General features: G+C 38.8%; 1 protein-coding gene across 1 annotated transcript in view; it reads right to left on the bottom strand.

Moving 5' to 3' along the window:
• grm8a (glutamate receptor, metabotropic 8a) overlaps positions 1-18796 on the bottom strand; it is a 314346-nt gene that overhangs the window by 113119 nt on the left and 182431 nt on the right.

An 18796-nucleotide genomic window follows, 5' to 3' on the forward strand; every position in this document is an offset into this window, starting at 1 on the left:
AGTAGAAAGTACAGGTATTTGTGTTCAACATGTAAGAAGTAGAAAGTACAGGTATTTGTGTTCAACATGTAAGAAGTAGAAAGTACAGGTATTTGAGTTCAACATGTAAGAAGTAGAAAGTACAGGTATTTGTGTTCAACATGTAAGAAGTAGAAAGTACAGGTATTTGTGTTCAACATGTAAGAAGTAGAAAGTTCAGGTATTTGTGTTCAAAATGTAAGAAGTAGAAAAGTACATAGTATTTGTGTTCAACATGTAAGAAGTAGAAAGTACAGGTATTTGTGTTCAACAATGTAAGAAGTAGAAAGTACAGGTATTTGTGTTCAACATGTAAGAAGTGAAAGTTCAGGTATTTGTGTTCAACATGTAAGAAGTAGAAAGTACAGGTATTTGTGTTCAACATGTAAGAAGTAGAAAGTACAGTATTTGTGTTCACATGTAAGAAGTAGAAAGTTCAGGTATTTGTGTTCAAAATGTAAGAAGTAGAAAGTACAGGTATTTGTGTTCAACATGTAAGAAGTAGAAAGTAAAGGTATTTGTGTTCAACATGTAAGAAGTAGAAAGTACAGGTATTTGAGTTCAACATGTAAGAAGTAGAAAGTACAGGTATTTGAGTTCAACATGTAATAAGTAGAAAGTACAGGTATTTGAGTTCAACATGTAAGAAGTAGAAAGTACAGGTATTTGTGTTCAACATGTAAGAAGTAGAAAGTACAGGTATTTGAGTTCAACATGTAAGAAGTAGAAAGTACAGGTATTTGAGTTCAACATGTAAGAAGTAGAAAGTTCAGGTATTTGTGTTCAACATGTAATAAGTAGAAAGTACAGGTATTTCTGTTCAACATGTAAGAAGTAGAAAGTACAGGTATTTGTGTTCAACATGTAAGAAGTAGAAAGTACAGGTATTTGTGTTCAACATGTAAGAAGTAGAAAGTACAGGTATTTGTGTTCAACATGTGAGAAGTAGAAAGTACAGGTGTTTGTGTTCAACATGTAAGAAGTAGAAAGTACAGGTATTTGAGTTCAACATGTAAGAAGTAGAAAGTACAGGTGTTTGTGTTCAACATGTAAGAAGTAGAAAGTACAGGTATTTGTGTTCAACATGTAAGAAGTAGAAAGTACAGGTATTTGTGTTCAACATGTAAGAAGTAGAAAGTTCAGGTATTTGTGTTCAAAATGTAAGAAGTAGAAAGTACAGGTATTTGTGTTCAAAATGTAAGAAGTAGAAAGTTCAGGTATTTGAGTTCAACATGTAAGAAGTAGAAAGTACAAGTATTTCTGTTCAACATGTAAGAAGTAGAAAGTACAGGTATTTGTGTTCAACATGTAAGAAGTAGAAAGTACAGGTATTTGTGTTCAAAATGTAAGAAGTAGAAAGTTCAGGTATTTGAGTTCAACATGTAAGAAGTAGAAAGTACAAGTATTTCTGTTCAACATGTAAGAAGTAGAAAGTACAGGTATTTGTGTTCAACATGTAAGAAGTAGAAAGTACAGGTATTTGTGTTCAACATGTAAGAAGTAGAAAGTACAGGTGTTTGTGTTCAACATGTAAGAAGTAGAAAGTACAGGTATTTGTGTTCAACATGTAAGAAGTAGAAAGTTCAGGTATTTGTGTTCACATGTAAGAAGTAGAAAGTACAGGTATTTGTGTTCAACATGTAAGAAGTAGAAAGTACAGGTTTTGTGTTCAACATGTAGAAGTAGAAAGTTCAGGTATTTGTGTTCAAAATGTAAGAAGTAGAAAGTACAGGTATTTGTGTTCAACATGTAAGAAGTAGAAAGTACAGGTATTTGTGTTCAACATGTAAGAAGTAGAAGTACAGGTATTTGAGTTCAACATGTAAGAAGTAGAAAGTACAGGTATTTGTGTTCAACATGTAAGAAGTAGAAAGTACAGGTATTTGTGTTCAACATGTAAGAAGTAGAAGTTCAGGGTATTTGTGTTCAAAATGTAAGAAGTAGAAAGTACAGGTATTTGTGTTCAACATGTAAGAAGTAGAAAGTACAGGTATTTGTGTTCAACATGTAAGAAGTAGAAAGTACAGGTATTTGTGTTCAACATGTAGAAGTAGAAAGTTCAGGTATTTGTGTTCACATGTAGAAGTAGAAAGTACAGGTATTTGTGTTCAACATGTAAGAAGTAGAAAGTACAGGTATTTGTGTTCAACATGTAAGAAGTAGAAAGTTCAGGTAATTTGTGTTCAAAATGTAAGAAGTAGAAAGTACAGGTATTTGTGTTCAACAGGTAAGAAGTAGAAAGTACAGGTATTTGTGTTCAACATGTAAGAAGGTAGAAAGTTCAGGTATTTGTGTTCAACATGTAAGAAGTAGAAAGTACAGGTATTTGTGTTCAACATGTAAGAAGTAGAAAGTACAGGTATTGTTGTGTTTCAACAGGAAAGAAGTAGAAGTACAGGTATTTGTGTTCACAGTAAGAAGTAGAAAGTACAGGTTTGTGTTCAACATGTAAGAATAGAAAGTACAGGTATTTGTGTTCAACTGTAAGAAGTAGAAAGTACAGTATTTGAGTTCAACATGTAAGAAGTAGAAGTACAGGTATGTGAGTTCAACATGTAAGAAGTAGAAAGTACAGGTATTTGAGTTCAACATGTAAGAAAGTAGAAAGTACAGGGTATTTGTGTTCAACATGTAAGAAGTAGAAAGTACAGGTATTTGAGTTCAACATGTAAGAAGTAGAAAGTACAGGTATTTGAGTTCAACATGTAAGAAGTAGAAAGTTCAGGTATTTGTGTTCAACATGTAATAAGTAGAAAGTGCAGGTATTTGTATTCAACATGTAATAAGTAAAAGTAAAAAGTCGTCAGAAAAGTAAGTAGTGGAGTAAAGTACTGATACCAGAAAAATATACTTAATACAAAGTATTTGTACTCCACTACTTCCCACCTCTGCAAGTGGTTTTAAACACCAGCAGATGTCCCACAAATAAGTGCTGTTAAAGTGAGAGCAGCAAATATCAAGAAAATCCAAGAAAGATTCCCAAACACAGGATGTTCTTCTACAGGCCGAGGGATGATGGGGAAATCCCAACAGCAACAAGCAATACAACACGTTATGTAAAATATATGAAGATTACAGACTGCTTTATTAAACTTTCATGCAACAGTTATGAGTCAAAGAGTGGGTGTAATGAGACGAGGTATGATGGAAGTAGAGAAAAGCAAGCTGGAGCGGATAGTAAAATAAACATTAGGATGTAGAGAAAGGTAGGTGAAAAAGTTGGAGTAAAGGAATGAAGAGGAAAGAGGCGGAGATAAACGATGTAGAAAGAAAATACAAAAAGGAAATGATGGCGGTATTGATCGAAGCAGCAAAACAAGCAAACGCCGAGGGCGAGAGATGAATGGGAGGACATTGTGATTCAAAATCACGACACAGCGCACAGCGAGTGTCAGGAAATATCCTCTGTAGCCACTTCACACCCCTTCATTTCCTATTGTGGACGAGAATAGCTGCCACAGCATATCAGCTGCTTCGCTCACAACGTGATAATGAAGGGGGGATATTTGATGACCTTGTTGTTTTTCTCTGTCCGCACTCACCACAAACACACCGTGCATGTTCCTGAAACATGGGGACAATCGCACTCAGAAACCAATCCCAAACCAATACTGCTTTGCCCTAATCCAGGCTACCGTTAGCTTTGTTATGCTAATTAGCTTGTTGTTACATCAAGTGCTTTGACTGAACTTTATTTAAATATATTATGTTAACACATTATACATAACTGTATTAGGTTAGATGTAAGCAATAATTGTAGTTTAACCTATTAAAATTAATATTATTGCTTTCAACTAACCTAATGTGAAATCTGTTGACCATATACATGTAGTTAAAGTCAACGTTTCAGTCTTTTCAGTGTATTACGTCATGTTCACGTCACATTTGCTTCATCCTTGTGCACGATAACACCGATTGAGTGTATCTGTGTCTTGTGTGTTAAATGTGTCTACCTGCATGTGTGTGTGTGTGTGTGTGTGTGTGTGTGTGTGTGTGTGTGTGTGTGTGTGTGTGAGATTGAATGACGTCCCCTCTCCTCCCAGCCAGTTCCAGCCCATTTATTGAACATCTGTAGTCTGTCGCTTCCACTATCACCCCCCTTAATCACACACACACACACACACACACACACACACACACACACACACACACACACACACACACACACACACACATTCCCGTATTGACGCATGCACACCAGCGTGCCTGACTGATAAAACAAACATTCATAAGCCTCAAATTAAAAGCCTCTGAAGGCTAATCACTACGGTGACACAATCTGTACCCTTCACACTGCATATTTAGAATTTTAAAACACTTTCTCAAGACTTATCACCAACTTGAAATGCACAGATAGCAAAATATGGCATGTGGTTTGTACAAACAAATATGCAAAAGCGCTGATGTTTGCATTCTCTCCACTATTGTCCTTGGAGCGGTATGAAAAGTGATTAAATCATCCTTTGTTTTATTGCTTTTCTCACATCATCAATAACTTCCCCCATGGAGAACTGACGTCCTAGATGGAAACCACATTGAATTATATCTGTACGTGTGTGTGCTTGTGTACACTCACACACACGTACACTTGACTGTCAGTGTCGCAGCCAAATTCACTTTAAAACCCAAAAAACACGTCTCGTATCCGACGGTGCCAGGAAAGCAGCTCGTTAAAGCAACGTCAGTTGTTACTGCGAATTGTTTGAAAGGAAAGCGGTGAGGTTAGGTCAGGAGAAACTTTCCTTTTTTCTTTTTTTTTAAATCGCTCACTGAACGTCTAGTTGAAAAGCAGAAGTTGTTAAATAAAAAGGAGGCTTTGGAAGACAGCGACATCAAAACCCTCTCACAACACAGCAGAGAGGATTCAGACCGCCAACTGGAAAGGGAACGAGAACGAGGGACAGACAGAGACAGTGAGACAGACAGAGGTCTACAAAGATCATTTTGAGGACAGTGCTTTTGTGCCTGTTCGGTCTGAGTGGAACGCTCAGAGTGGGAGGAAAATGCAGAAGTAAAAATACGTTTTTTCTGTAGACTACAAACCCTGGGAAAGATCTCAGTGAAGATATTTATTAAAAACCTGCATTTCCATAGCCTGGCGTGGGGTGAAAACGTTCAGAAGGCCAAAAGAATGACAATCCCATTGTAAAGCGTCCTTGGGTTTCGTGAAAGGCGCTATATAAATTGAAATTATTATTATTATTATTAATCCTGCTGCTAGTTACATACTAAGAGTGGCTAATGACATCAGATACATTCAATCATGTGAATAAACACAACAGTAAACACGTGATTTGGCAGACGACATGTCAACTTTTGCAGATGGCGTTGCTTCATTTAAGGAAATCAATGTGAAAAGCCTGAGCCTGTTTTTCAGGTTTCAGGCTCGAAAATGACATTCTCAGAACAAATGACCATATCTTCCATTCTAAAAGGGTTAAATTAATAATCTTTTTTCTCAAAGTAATGATAAACCTGTGAGTTGGATGTAGAAGAGTCAGAATCAATATAGATGTTTTTAATTTTAAAGAAAATTCAGATTGAACATGGCAAAAAACTGTAAATTATAGTGTCCGTCCAAAAAATATGTTGTACTTATAATGAAAACTAACCTTGGATGATGGGTTAGTAGACTAAAAGCTTTAGGAATCCAAAGTACACCCTGTATCAAGATTGATGCAAAACAAGTGATATTTGACCTTTTTAGACAGATTTAGCAAAAAAAACCTCTTCTGGGGCCATTTGGGTGGATTTTCCCAACAAGTCCTCCAACTCATACGACCAAATGGGTCGATTGTTTAAGCCCTTATTACGACCAAATATGTCGTTTGTTCAAGCGCTTAATACGACCTATAATTACGTTTTAAAGTTGTCGGCCTCTAGTGCTCCCGTTGAATGCAAACGTTACAGATGGTCGTTTATTCACAAATAACCCTCTCTGTAAAATCCTAAATTGTAGGATAGTTTGGCCATTAAAACGCTTTATGATTAGATTTCTAGCGAGAAGTATATATTGTACTTTTAGAATCCACGTCCAGTCGTTATGTAGGATCTATAGTTTGATAGATATTACGAAGATGATTTGAGGTTTCGTCAGGAGAACGAATGCGGCAAGCTTCCATGTAAAGTTACGGGTTGAAAACTGTATTTCCGGTCTCGACGTTTTCATAATAAAACCAATGATCAAATGATTTAACAGTGATATCTGCAGTACTCATCCACTAAAAAACATCAGTTTATCCTAGTTAATTATACGACATTAATTGGTTTAAATTGTGTACAATGCTTTTGTGTTTTTCCCATAGGGTTTTCTCTTTCGATTCTGAGAGACACATTTCTTTTTTCAGAGGTTTTGATAGGCTAAAATCACGCCGCAATGCACGTCGGGATATGGTGTTTATGTGATATGAAATCGGAAAACATTTTAAAAATAATAATAATACTTTATTCCGAGTGTTCTTGCTTTTCTCTTTGAAAGTCATCACATAACGGCATTGTAATACACGGATCGGCTGCATTAAATATTACATATCTGCCGTAGATATGTATTTATAGAGCCCTGATCAGAAGACCTTTTGACAAACTGGAAGAGATGCCGCCAAAACTGAATACGTGACGTGGACCATAAAATATCAACAATTAAACAACATCTTCCATTTCTTTTCACACAATACGTCTCCTTGCAGTATCAACACTAATTCGGCTGACTTTTATATTTGATCCAATAAGTAGAGAGTCTGTATTTACACCATAACGGTGCACAGCTGATAGAAAGGGATTTTTTTGTAGTTTTTAAAGATATTACTGATTTTCTGAACTACCTTTCCAACTACTCATGCAGTTGACTGTTACAGGTCTATACAAGTTTATGGTACAATGCATAAGCTTCACATTGAGAGACTGAAACTGTATTTTCCTTTACCGTTCTGTTTTAATTTCACAATAAAGTGAATAGTCATATTATGTTTGATATTATTATGTTTTATTAACTAGACCACTGGTCTAAACCGTACCTCCTAGTGGTTAAAGCACGTTATTGAATTTAGTTGTTGAATAAGTTTAATTTTGATGAAAACATTTAAATATTAAGAGTAGCCTACATACAAAATAGGGGTCAATGATAGAAATATAGAATAGAAAATATCAAGAAGATACTGTAGTGATCTCTACAATAAAACAGTTTAGTGCAGGAGGTCCAAAGATATTAACAGGAGGATGTGCAAAACAGACAAACTGATAAGGCTGAATTTTACTCAGGTGTAACGAAAGTCTGATTTAAGGGTTGTTTATATTTCACATCATTAATCAGAATCTGCAAAGTAACAAAAATAAATGTAGTAGAGTAAAAATACCAGGTTGACCTCTGAATTGTAGTGGAGTAGAACAAAGTAGTACATGCTGCTGTAACAAAAAACATTTCCCAACTTGGGATCAATAAAGTATCTTATCTTAAGATGATCGATGGCTACTGCCATATTTGCTAAATGTGCATCTGAACCTTGACAAGTGCATGTTTCAGGCTTATCAATTAACAACAGGAGGGGTCACAGACATAAGACCAGCTGTTAAATAAAGCTCTTCTGACCTTAGCTGTCATGTGGGTATATTAATGCTGCCCATTATGGGCACAAGCAATTTTCACCCATGTATTAATTATATGTTTTAAATTTGATAACACCAATGTGTTTCGTATCCCCTAAACCTCCAGGGATGTATACAGTTTAATACTGGCAACTTCTAATTGTGGGAAATACGAAAACGTCTTATAAAACTACAATTCCCAGTAGAGACGTGCCATAGAACATATTGCGAAACACACAATAGCCAGCATGTGTAATTCTGTGGGGGAGGGCTGGGCTGGACCCGTCCAAGTCCAGTTTTGGATAGTCTGGCGTGGTTCCATTCCATTTCAAAGAGCTGTTTGACATTCGGTGTAACCTTGTCGCACTGCCACTCCAACATCCAATCACAGAGCTTGAGGGCTAATCACGGGGTTTGTAAAGCAAGGCGGATGTTGTAGTCCCAAACGATAGCTGGGGATTCTGGGTAGTGTCTTCGGAAACTCTGTAGTGTCTAAACTCCGAAAAAACTATTTGTTTCTCCGAATCGAAGGTTAAAAACACAAAAGCATTGTACACAATTTAAACCAATCAATATTGTGTAATTAACAAGGATAAACTGATGTTTTTAAGTGGATGAGTAATGGAGATCATTTGACAGTGTGGGGAATACTTCCGGTTTTATTATGAAAACTTCGAGACCGGAAATACTGTTTTCACCCATGCTAACTTTACATGGAAGCTGCCCCATATACAGTACACGTTCTCCTGGCGAGACCTCAAATTATCTTCGTATATCTATCAAACTGTAGATCCTACACATCCACTGGACGTAGATTATAAAAGTACAATATACACTTCTCGCTAGAAATCTAATAAAAAACTATTTTAATGGCCAAACTATTCCACAATTTAGGATTTTCCAGAGGGTAATTTGTGAATAAACGACCCTCCGGAGCGTTTGCAATCGACAGGAGCATGTTGTTTCTTACACGACCACTAGAGGTGCTACACTTTAAAACGTGACTCTGGGTCGTATTTAGCTGCTGAACAATCGACCTATATGGTCGTTTTTTGTAGGAGGACAGGCTGGATTTTCCATATCTCTGGCCGCCCTTGCTGGATTTTGACATGTGACATCTCTTTCTGACCGTCAGAGCCAATGGAATCGAGGGGAACTCCCACCTAGTCCTTATTTGGTAATGTGTATGTGTTAGACTGCCGCATTGCCAAGACCGGAAGCAGCAGCCACTCTGGTGGCTACCATTAGCAGCTAACTTTTGCTCTGCGATTTTTACATAAAAATGGAATTATGGATTATAAATGAAATAATTTTTTTATACAGAGACGTTAAAAACCTATGGATTAACCGATTCAGCCGCGTTTTTTCTCGTTTTAATGCCATTGAACACGTCTTTTGATCAGATTGACAGCCGCCGGCGGGGACCTTGGGGTTTAACAGGTTAAAGAGGGTCGATTATGCTTTTTGGAGTTTCTTTCCTGTAATGTGTTCTATACGTTTATGTGCATGTAAATGGTCTACAAAGTTTAAATTCCCAAAGTTTCCCTCCAGACGCCTGAAACGCCTCCATTGGTCTCCTTTTTTTACTTCCATAAAATAGTGACAGAATTTGTAACACTAGCTTTTCTATTGGCTAAAGCTCCAACGTGACAGGCTAAGCCATTGACCAATCACAACAGAGCAGGCCAGCTAACCAATCAGAGCAGACTGGGCCAATATGCAGGCTCATAATCTGCCTCAAATCTGGATAATTATTTGTTTAGAATAAATCACATGTGAGAGCAGTTATTTATTTATTCACTTCAGAAACAAACAAAATGTCTGCTGTATTTGATCACAGTGATAGACAGTTTATTATATATATTATATAACTCAGTAATTGGTGCCCAATCCTCATCGGGCTGATTGAATTATGAGCTTTGCATGATCAGCACCACGCAAAGCTCTCAGTTCATCTCTAATAACGTGATTACTGAAGCTTCAAAATTATTCCTTCCATCTGTTAATGTGTGGAAACAAAGCGTGCAGTGTGCAGAGTTTGATAACATCTCTAAGTGTAGCCAGGATTCACTTGTTGTGAGCATACATTGTGTATTTTCTGCATGTGTGTTGGTGTCCACAAATGAGTTCAAATACACACTAGAGTTTGCAACTGTCTGTTCCCAGCTGTTCAAAATAGACGTAGAATGGAAGATGTGATTCAATGAGAAGTGCATCAATGCATCTCCAAATTAAACATATATATTATATTAATATCTGAACACACAGGAAAACATTATAGTGTTGAAAGACCTTGAGTTTGTAATCTGTTTATAGTTACGTTGGAGAAGGCTTTGTTTGCATGCAGGTGAACAAAATCTTTTTAAATGATAAGTCTCGATGTTTAATGAACAACCTGCTTCCCTCCCATACTCGCCTCTCTGCAACGTTACTTTTAATAACCAACACAGAGCAGAGCGGAGAGGAAACAAATGACTTCTCACTGTATGGTTTCCTGTTCCTGACACTCACTCCTCAAAATGTTCAGGGAGCACAAGAGGGGACTGAATTTCATTCATTTATTGAAGGAGTGTTCAATTAAAAAGGAGGAAACTTATATTTATAATGAGTGGCATGAACTTAAACACGCCCTATTCTGCTTTTTGGGGTTTTCTATTTCCTGTTGTGTGTTATGGTAACTAAGCTTCTATTGGCTAGCGCACTGTATCTCAGTTGAAAGTGTTAAAGGGACACTTGTATGCTTTTTTGGGGTTTTCCCACATTGTACGTGAAAGGCCAAGGGGGCGGGACTTCTCTAAGCGGTTGACCAATCACAACAGAGACGGCCAGCTAACCAATCAGAGCAGACTGGGCTCTGGTTTCAGACAGAGGGTGAAAAGAGGTGCAGCGCAGGCAGTATGAGAAAAATAAAGAGCTTTTTGAACATTAAAGCATGGAGACATGTCAGAGGAGAGACACTACATGAAAAGTGAAATTAGTATATTATGTTCTCTTTCATGCAACGACTGGGTGACCTGTACCCTAATCCTAGACAAAACAGCACCTACAAACAACTGTAAAGATTGTTATCAGCTGCATTAGGCTTCTGCTTCACGGTAATCACATATCTGGTTCTCTTCACTTCTCCTTTCCTTTTAAACCTCTGTACAAAACCTCTAATTCGACGCTGCAGGAGAGCCCGACTCATGTGATGTCGAAATATTGGCAGTGCGACCTGCACACACACGTACATTAATGGGGTTTCCAGCATGAGTAATGAGAGTAACTTTAAAGCTGGCTGGCTTTACGCCACTGGCAATGGAGTGTGTGTGCATGTGTGTGTTAATGTGCTAGGTGAATACTTGTGTGTTAGATGTGAGCAAAATGAAAGAAAGGTGGTGAAATCAAAGTCTCTGGCTTTCATGATTCTCCCATTTAAATATAGCTGTGTCACCTGTCTGTTCAGCAACACACAATCACACACACACACACACACACACACACACACACACACACACACACACACACACACACACACACACATACACACACACACACACACACACATCTGTGATTACATTAGCACAGCATCCAATTTGCTTGGACATGATATGAGGTTCCACACGGGAGGAAATTGATGTCTTCCTTCAGCTTAGTAAGTATTTATTTGATTAAAAAAACACCCAGTGCATTTATCCCCATAGAAACAACTGCCAGTGAACTGTTACTGTTAGAGCATTTTCACAGCAACATAAAGCAAACACATGTACACACACACACACACACACACACACACACACACACACACACACACCCACACACACACTGCCTTGGACACTTTATTTCTCTCCAAATCTCATTAGCAGTGCTTTAAAATTAAAAGTTGTGCTCTGCTTCTCTATGCGTTGTTCATGGCTTGGGGCGCTGCAGCTCGGGCCCTTTTAAGTCACAGATGTGTGTGTGTGTGTGTGTGTGTGTGTGTGTGTGTGTGTGTGTGTGTGTGTGTGTGTGTGTGTGTGTGTGTGTGTGTGTGTGTGTGTGTGTGTGTGTACCGATGAGTGTTTGCCTGTGTTACTGTGCACTCCAGTAACTACGGGCACACGCTGGCTTATTTTACCCTCCTCTGCTCGATTTTTGGAAGAAGTGGTGCGGTAAATATATTGTTCTGCAGTTTTCCTCGGCGGAGTGAAACATCTCCTCGGGCCTGCTAATGAACCCACAGAACCGCTGTCCTAGGAAATTTACATCCCCCCATTAAAATGTGCCTTAAAAGGACACGAGCCTTACAGCCTCAAATGGGCTTGGAAATGTAAGACGGATCGAACCAAAACAAAAAACGACCAGCACCAAGCCTGAGGTGGAAAGGCTTCTCTGAGCCCATAACGGACTACAGAAATTATAATTAGCTGAAGATGAAACGCTGATAAGGGCGAGAGGAGCTCAGTTGTTTTAGTTTACGGAAATGCATTGTACTCTTGGTTTGTTCCGTGGTGTGAATACACACTGAGATCAAATTATTAGCGATGCCCCCAGAGCACTGTGGGTAATCAGAGTATAAATTGAGGCGGCAGTTTGCATCGGAGAGTGGATATTTGCAATGATCTGCTGTGCACGTAATAAAGTGTTTCGAGTGGTGCTCAGGCGAAATACAATCATTTGTGGTTTCTATCTAAATAGCTAATTCAGACTGTAATCTCAGTGTATAACAGCACAATGTAATGATACAGTTATTCTTCAGTGTTCAGTTATTATTATGATTCCAGATATTGTAGAAATCCTCCTGTCCTGGATTCATCAATAATAACGCAGTGGAGCAATTATACTTTTATTCAACTTGGGCAAAGACAGTATTGTAACGCACGGAACAATATATAGTTATATCGTCAATATCCTTTGCAAACATAGATGCCTCCATCCAGTTTAAAGTTTTCAAATTGACACATCCACCTATCTGGCATTACAAAGCGATGAGGGCTGGGCAATATGTAAAATAAAAAAATATTTGCCATATAATCAGGGCGGTTTTAAGGATAGGGACGCTTAAACGGGGCTACCCCGCTGCAGTGGAAATGTGCCATTAGTTATCTCAGTTTGGTCACAATTTATGTAAACACATATTTCCAAGGCACTCATTTATATTTATTGGGATAAACAGGTGTGAAATCATTCCAATGTATACTATAGGACAGTAACCAAAAATATCCTTTAAATCTGGAGAGATTTAAAAAAAAAAATGCATAAATGTTAAGGTAAAATAAGATATGAATGAACAACATAAATAAAATAAGTTACATTCATTTGTTATTGGCTATGGTAGGTTATTGGTTATGTTCACATACTTATTTGATTACATCCACTTGTCTAAGATGACAACAGAGACTTTCGACCCAAAACAAGCAGCTAATCGCAGACTCAACTAGAGAGGAAGAAGTAGGCCTACATCATCAGCTACCATGTCTGACAGAGAGGAAGACAGTGAGGAGAACAGTCAGGAGGGTAGTGATGACAGCTTGTAGGATTACTGGTCGTGCTAATGTTGTCTTGTGTTCACCTCTGCATGTGTGTTCTGTGTTCACCTCTGCATGTGTGTTCTGTGTTCACCTCTGCATGTGTGTTCAGTGTTCACCTCTGCATGTGTGTTCTGTGTTCACCTCTGCATGTGTGTTCAGTGTTCACCTCTGCGTTCAGTGTTCACCTCTGCACGTGTGTTCTGTGTTCACCTCTGCATGTGCGTTCAGTGTTCACCTCTGTGTGTTCAGCGCGTGTGTCTGGCAAATAAAGTCAAGACCCCCTCAAAAGTTATGGTTTATTTCATTTTAAGGATGAGCACCAAGCAACATCTCCAGGTGCTCCTTTGAGAACCAGGGCAAAAAAGTGATGTGCACCCCTGTTTATAATGCAACATCTATATTGGAACCATGTTGTTGATTATTGGTACATTCAATCAAAAAACAATATGTTAAAATATGTATACATCACAATTTCTTTTAAATAATAATCAGTAATTTGGATAAGTTAACAAAACCATATAAAGTCAAAAATCCAAGACAATAAGTCAAACCATAAACGTTGTGAAGTATGTTTTATACATTCATATATTTGTGTTACAGTTACTAAAAACACATCACATTAGTTATACTATGCTGTTTTGATCAAGCTGACCGTTTTAATTTTGTACAAATCCTGTATTGACTTAAAAGTGTTGCAAACCAATAATAAGAATGTTGTTTCGGGTCCAACACTTTTGCAATCTTTCTGTATCAAGTCATGTTTGGGATTGTATACATGCTAAGAGCAGTAAAGAAACATAACAATTGTTTTCTCTCCGAACAAAGAAGACAGGAAGTTATAAGTGTCACTATACGAGAAAACATGGGAGGAAATGTGTAGTTCATGACATCCCCATCGTTCATTACATTAACATTACAGTGGTAACCATAGCTACCAACCCGTATCATCCATCTCACTGCATTTGCATTTAGAAAGTAATGACAGTGGCGGCCATTGTATATATAGCTTCCTGTTTGTCTGTATGCATTATTGATTCAATCATAAACAGCCCATGTCATGTAACAGTGACAACATCCCACAATTATTCCATTCTGCTGTTTTCATTTAGGCTGATGATCCAACCCAGTCTCACAAAAAAACGTGTAATAACTACGTTGGTCCACAACGTAGGACGTAGTATATCTACAAAAACGCCTCTGAAATTGTAAGATGCCTACGTTTTTTTCACCATTTATTCCAATGGCTGGCTTCTATGTCACGTGATCTTCACATTTCTCCCTGCAGAAAAAAAACATGGCCGACCTTCGTTTTATTCTCGGTGTAAAATGCCTATTTTAAGGTTAGTTTGGTCATTAAAATGCGTTTTGATGTCATTTCATGCGAGAAATATGAGTTGTTATTTAAGATTATGTGTGCAGTGGGTGTACATGATCTTTAGTTTGCTAGTTATTACGAAGATTACTTCAGGAAATTGTATCCATTCAACGTTTTCATTGTTACCAAGATGGTTGCTAGGGACGCTGCTATCGATATTATTTCTGTTATGTTGTGTAAAATGGTGTTATCTTTATTGCTACCCCCTTCCCCGGTGTAAATACAGCCTATCTACCAATTGGATCAAATATAAAAGTCAGCCGAATTAGTGTTGATACTGCAAGGAGATGTATTGTGTGAAAATAAATGTAAGATGTTGTTTAATTACTGATATATTTATGATCCATGTCACGTTTCCAGTTCATCATGTTTGTCTCATCAAGGCTCTATAAATAGAGAACTACAGCAGATATGTAACATTTAATGCAGCCGAACCGTGTATTACAATGCCGTTATGTGATGACTTTCAAAGAGAAAAGCAGTGGACCAACACTAATAACGGTGTTGGTAACGGAAAATAACGTATCTATTGTGGTGATTGACATTATTCACCCACGGATCTATGGGTTAGGCCAGGGTATTGTTCTGCACGGACATTTTAGTGAGCCGGACTGCCTGTCTCCGCCGGTCCGATGTTTTTTGAGATGCTAAATAAAAGTCTAGCTAATAACTAATACGTTTGCACTGTGGACCAACACTATACATTGACGGGGAAGGGGGTAGCAATAAAGATAACACCATTTTACACAACATAACAGAAATAATATCGATAGCAGCGTCCCTAGCAACCATCTTGGTAACAATGAAAACGTTGAATGGATACAATTTCCTGAAGTAATCTTCGTAATAACTAGCCAACTAAAGATCATGTACACCCACTGCACACATAATCTTAAATAACAACTCATATTTCTCGCATGAAATGACATCAAAACGCATTTTAATGGCCAAACTAACTTTAAAATAGGCATTTTACACCGAGAATAAAACGAAGGTCGGCCATGTTTTTTTTTCTGCAGGGAGAAATGTGAAGATCACGTGACATAGAAGCCAGCCATTGGAATGAATGGTGAAAAAAAACGTAGGCATCTTACAATTTCAGAGGCGTTTTTGTAGATATACTACGTCCTACGTTGTGGACCAACGTAGTTATTACACGTTTTTTTGTGAGACTGGGTTGGATGATCTGTATGTTTGTGTCGATATAAACCACCTCTCTTGGGTAAGATTCAGTGGAAATATAGACCTGAAGAGTTTCTCCATCTTTATTTGAGACATGGAGGACAGGCTGTGCCTCGAGTACACAGACATCCAAATGCACAGGGGGGACCGATTGGACCTCTTACAGACACACACCTTTCCTTACTCCTGCATTTGTGTGCAGTACAGAGGGAGGTGCAAGGACATAGTGAGGGAGGGAGGAGGGAGGGGGGGGGGGTTGGAGTAGAGAGAGTGAAAGAAGAGAAAGACTAAACACACACAGGGGAGACAGAGAGTGAGTGAGCAAGACAGACCGAGAGAGACAGGGGGATCTTGGCCTTTAACGTCTCACTTCGCCTACTATCCCACGTGTGTGTGTGTGTGTGTGTGTGTGTGTGTGTGTGTGTGTGTGTGTGTGTGTGTGTGTGTGTGTGTGTGTGTGTGTGTGTGTGTGTGTGTGTGCATGTGTGTGTGGCCTAGCATTACTATACTTGTGGGGACCTAAATCTGTTTACACAGTCACGTGTGGGGACTCGCCTCCCTTATGGGGACAAATTGGAGGTCCACATAAGGGGAATCATTAATTTTAGGGTGAAGACTTGGTTAGGGTTAGGCATGTGTTGGTTATGGTTAAGGTTAGGATAAGTCTCCAGGAAATGCATGTAAGTCAATCTAATGTCCCCTGAAGTGATGTATACATGGTGTGTGTGTGTGTGTGTGTGTGTGTGCGTGTGTGTGTGTGTGTGTGTGTGTGTGTGTGTGTGTGTGTGTGGGAGATAATGGGTCTGTCTTTACCGCAGGAGTCAAGCAGTCTAGCTGAAGTCAGCACCAGCTCAGGTCTTCGGGGAGACAGGTGAATCCTTAGTGTGTGTGTGTGTGTGTGTGTGTGTGTGTGTGTGTGTGTGTGTGTGTGTGTGTGTGTGTGGTGTGTGTGTGTGTGTGTGTGTGTGTGTGTGTGTGTGTGTGTGTGTGTGTGTGTGTGTGTCCTGCTCGTAAATGTATTGGGATTGATATTTAGCATTTTTATGAATATCCACATTTCTTTTAAGGGCCAATTAAAGGGTGGGATAGCATCCCCAACCCCCTTCAAATTACCATTGCAAAACCCCTTGCTTCCTCTTTTGCTTGGACAACACCCGTTTGACCTCTGCTTTGACCCAGCTTTATTTCATTTATTTATTTATTTTCTTTAGATTTTAAAGAACTGCCTTTCTGAAGCTTTTCACACATTACTCCGAACATGTATTTTTTATCAAACCTAACCTAAAAGGCACCAAAAGAAGAATGATGATTTTGGTTTAAAGTGCTTCTATTTTTACCAACAAATGCAATATTGCAAGCTTTGCTGATGTGTTGCATGCATCACGATGACACTTAACAGTGCAGATCTATTTTAAATGTATAAAATGTACAAGACAAACTACACAGAGACGCCTCTGAACACACACAAGAAAATTCCAGCCTTTCAAATAGAGGGTTTATTATCAGTACTGGTGGGTAGACAAGTGCAAGCGGACACTGCTGTGAGTCCTCAGGCAGCAGATAAGCCAGTTAATGTCGCCATTGAGACGCCTGACCTTCTGCCACCTGTCACGCATCGCCAATACTTCCAATCAATCAGATTAATCCCAGCGGCGGTCTGACTGGGGAGTCGTGTGGGACGGATGGGAGGAGAGGAGGGAGGGAGGGAGGGAGGAATGGTAGATGTGAAGAGATAGGAAACATGGAGGATGAGAAGGTGGGAAGGGAGAAATGGGAAAAGGATGGATAGAAGAAATAAGGCAAGGAGGGAGGGAGATAAGCAAGGGATGATGGGATGTCAGGTCAACGTTAAGCCGGGAGATCACAAAGAGAGAACATGACCACTTCTCCGTCTCCCCTCCATCCCCCTCTAGGAGAATTGTCTTTCTTTTCTCTGGCTTTCTCTCTCTTACACACCCTATCTGACAGAAATCAGACATCCAATTACAGCAGTGCCCTCGGACCGTGTGTGTGTGTACGCGTGTGTGTTTATATGTGCTGTGGCTGTGCTGTTTTTTCCCCCCGAAACACACACCACACTGGCACAAAAAGAGCGTCAGATCTCGGCTGGGATGCCCTGCTGTCCTCCAGCACACGTCTATTCTGGGGATGACGGATCTCACACACACACACACACACACACACACACACACACACTGAGGATGAATTCAGGTTTGATATGCTCTGCTCTCTCCCCCATGTGTTGCTGTGGCGTCACACTCCGACAGTGAAATAGATACATGAAATCCAAAAATGTAATTGAAGCTGCTGACCTTTAACTTGATCTTTTGAAAAACACAAGATATCAACTTTGGGGAAGACAAATTAAATTAGTTCTCTGAATCCTGAAGTGACGGAATACCATCACAGAATGAGATATGTTTGGGTGATACAACTTCTTGAAGGTATGATTTGATTTGAATCCAATTGTTATTGATTCTACCAGATTAAGCAACAACAACAGCTCAGGCTCACATTGAAGGGGCCCTTTTGTGCTAATTTTCAGGTTCATAATTGTGTTTAGTGTCTCTACTGTGACATGTTTCCATGCTTTAATGTTCAAAAAGCTCTTTATTTTTCTCATTTTTTCAGCTTTAATGAATTTCTTCAAAAGCTTTTTAATGAAAAGTCAAATGTGCTTATTGTCTGTTACTGGTTAACAAGTTATTGTTGACATCCCTAGCACAAATAGATAAGCTAGGATTTAAAAGCACAAAATGATTGTGTTTCCCCTCTTTGAAATCTCCTTATATTTGTAATAATATATATAACAGTGTCTTCTGATCCATGTGTGTGGGATGTGTGGGATGAGCCAAATGTTGCATGACGGGGAAATAGACTGACTGACAAAAGGCAGATTATGAAGCATGAGCATATATATTCCAACACTGACTGAATACTGAGTGTTGTTAAAAATACAGTAGCACACACACAGCTGCACTCTTTACATGTATTGTATACAGTACTTAATGAAGCATGGGCTCTACATCTGTTAAATAACTCCGCCGGCAAAATGCAGTATAATAACAGCTCTCACAAACATATGCACACAAACAAAATCCATCCTCCTCACAATATGCAGGTTTTTCTAGTCACTCACCCAGGCTGTGAT

The sequence above is a fragment of the Gymnodraco acuticeps genome, unplaced genomic scaffold (assembly GCF_902827175.1).
Source record: "Gymnodraco acuticeps unplaced genomic scaffold, fGymAcu1.1, whole genome shotgun sequence".
In the NCBI taxonomy this organism is placed as follows: domain Eukaryota; kingdom Metazoa; phylum Chordata; class Actinopteri; order Perciformes; family Bathydraconidae; genus Gymnodraco; species Gymnodraco acuticeps.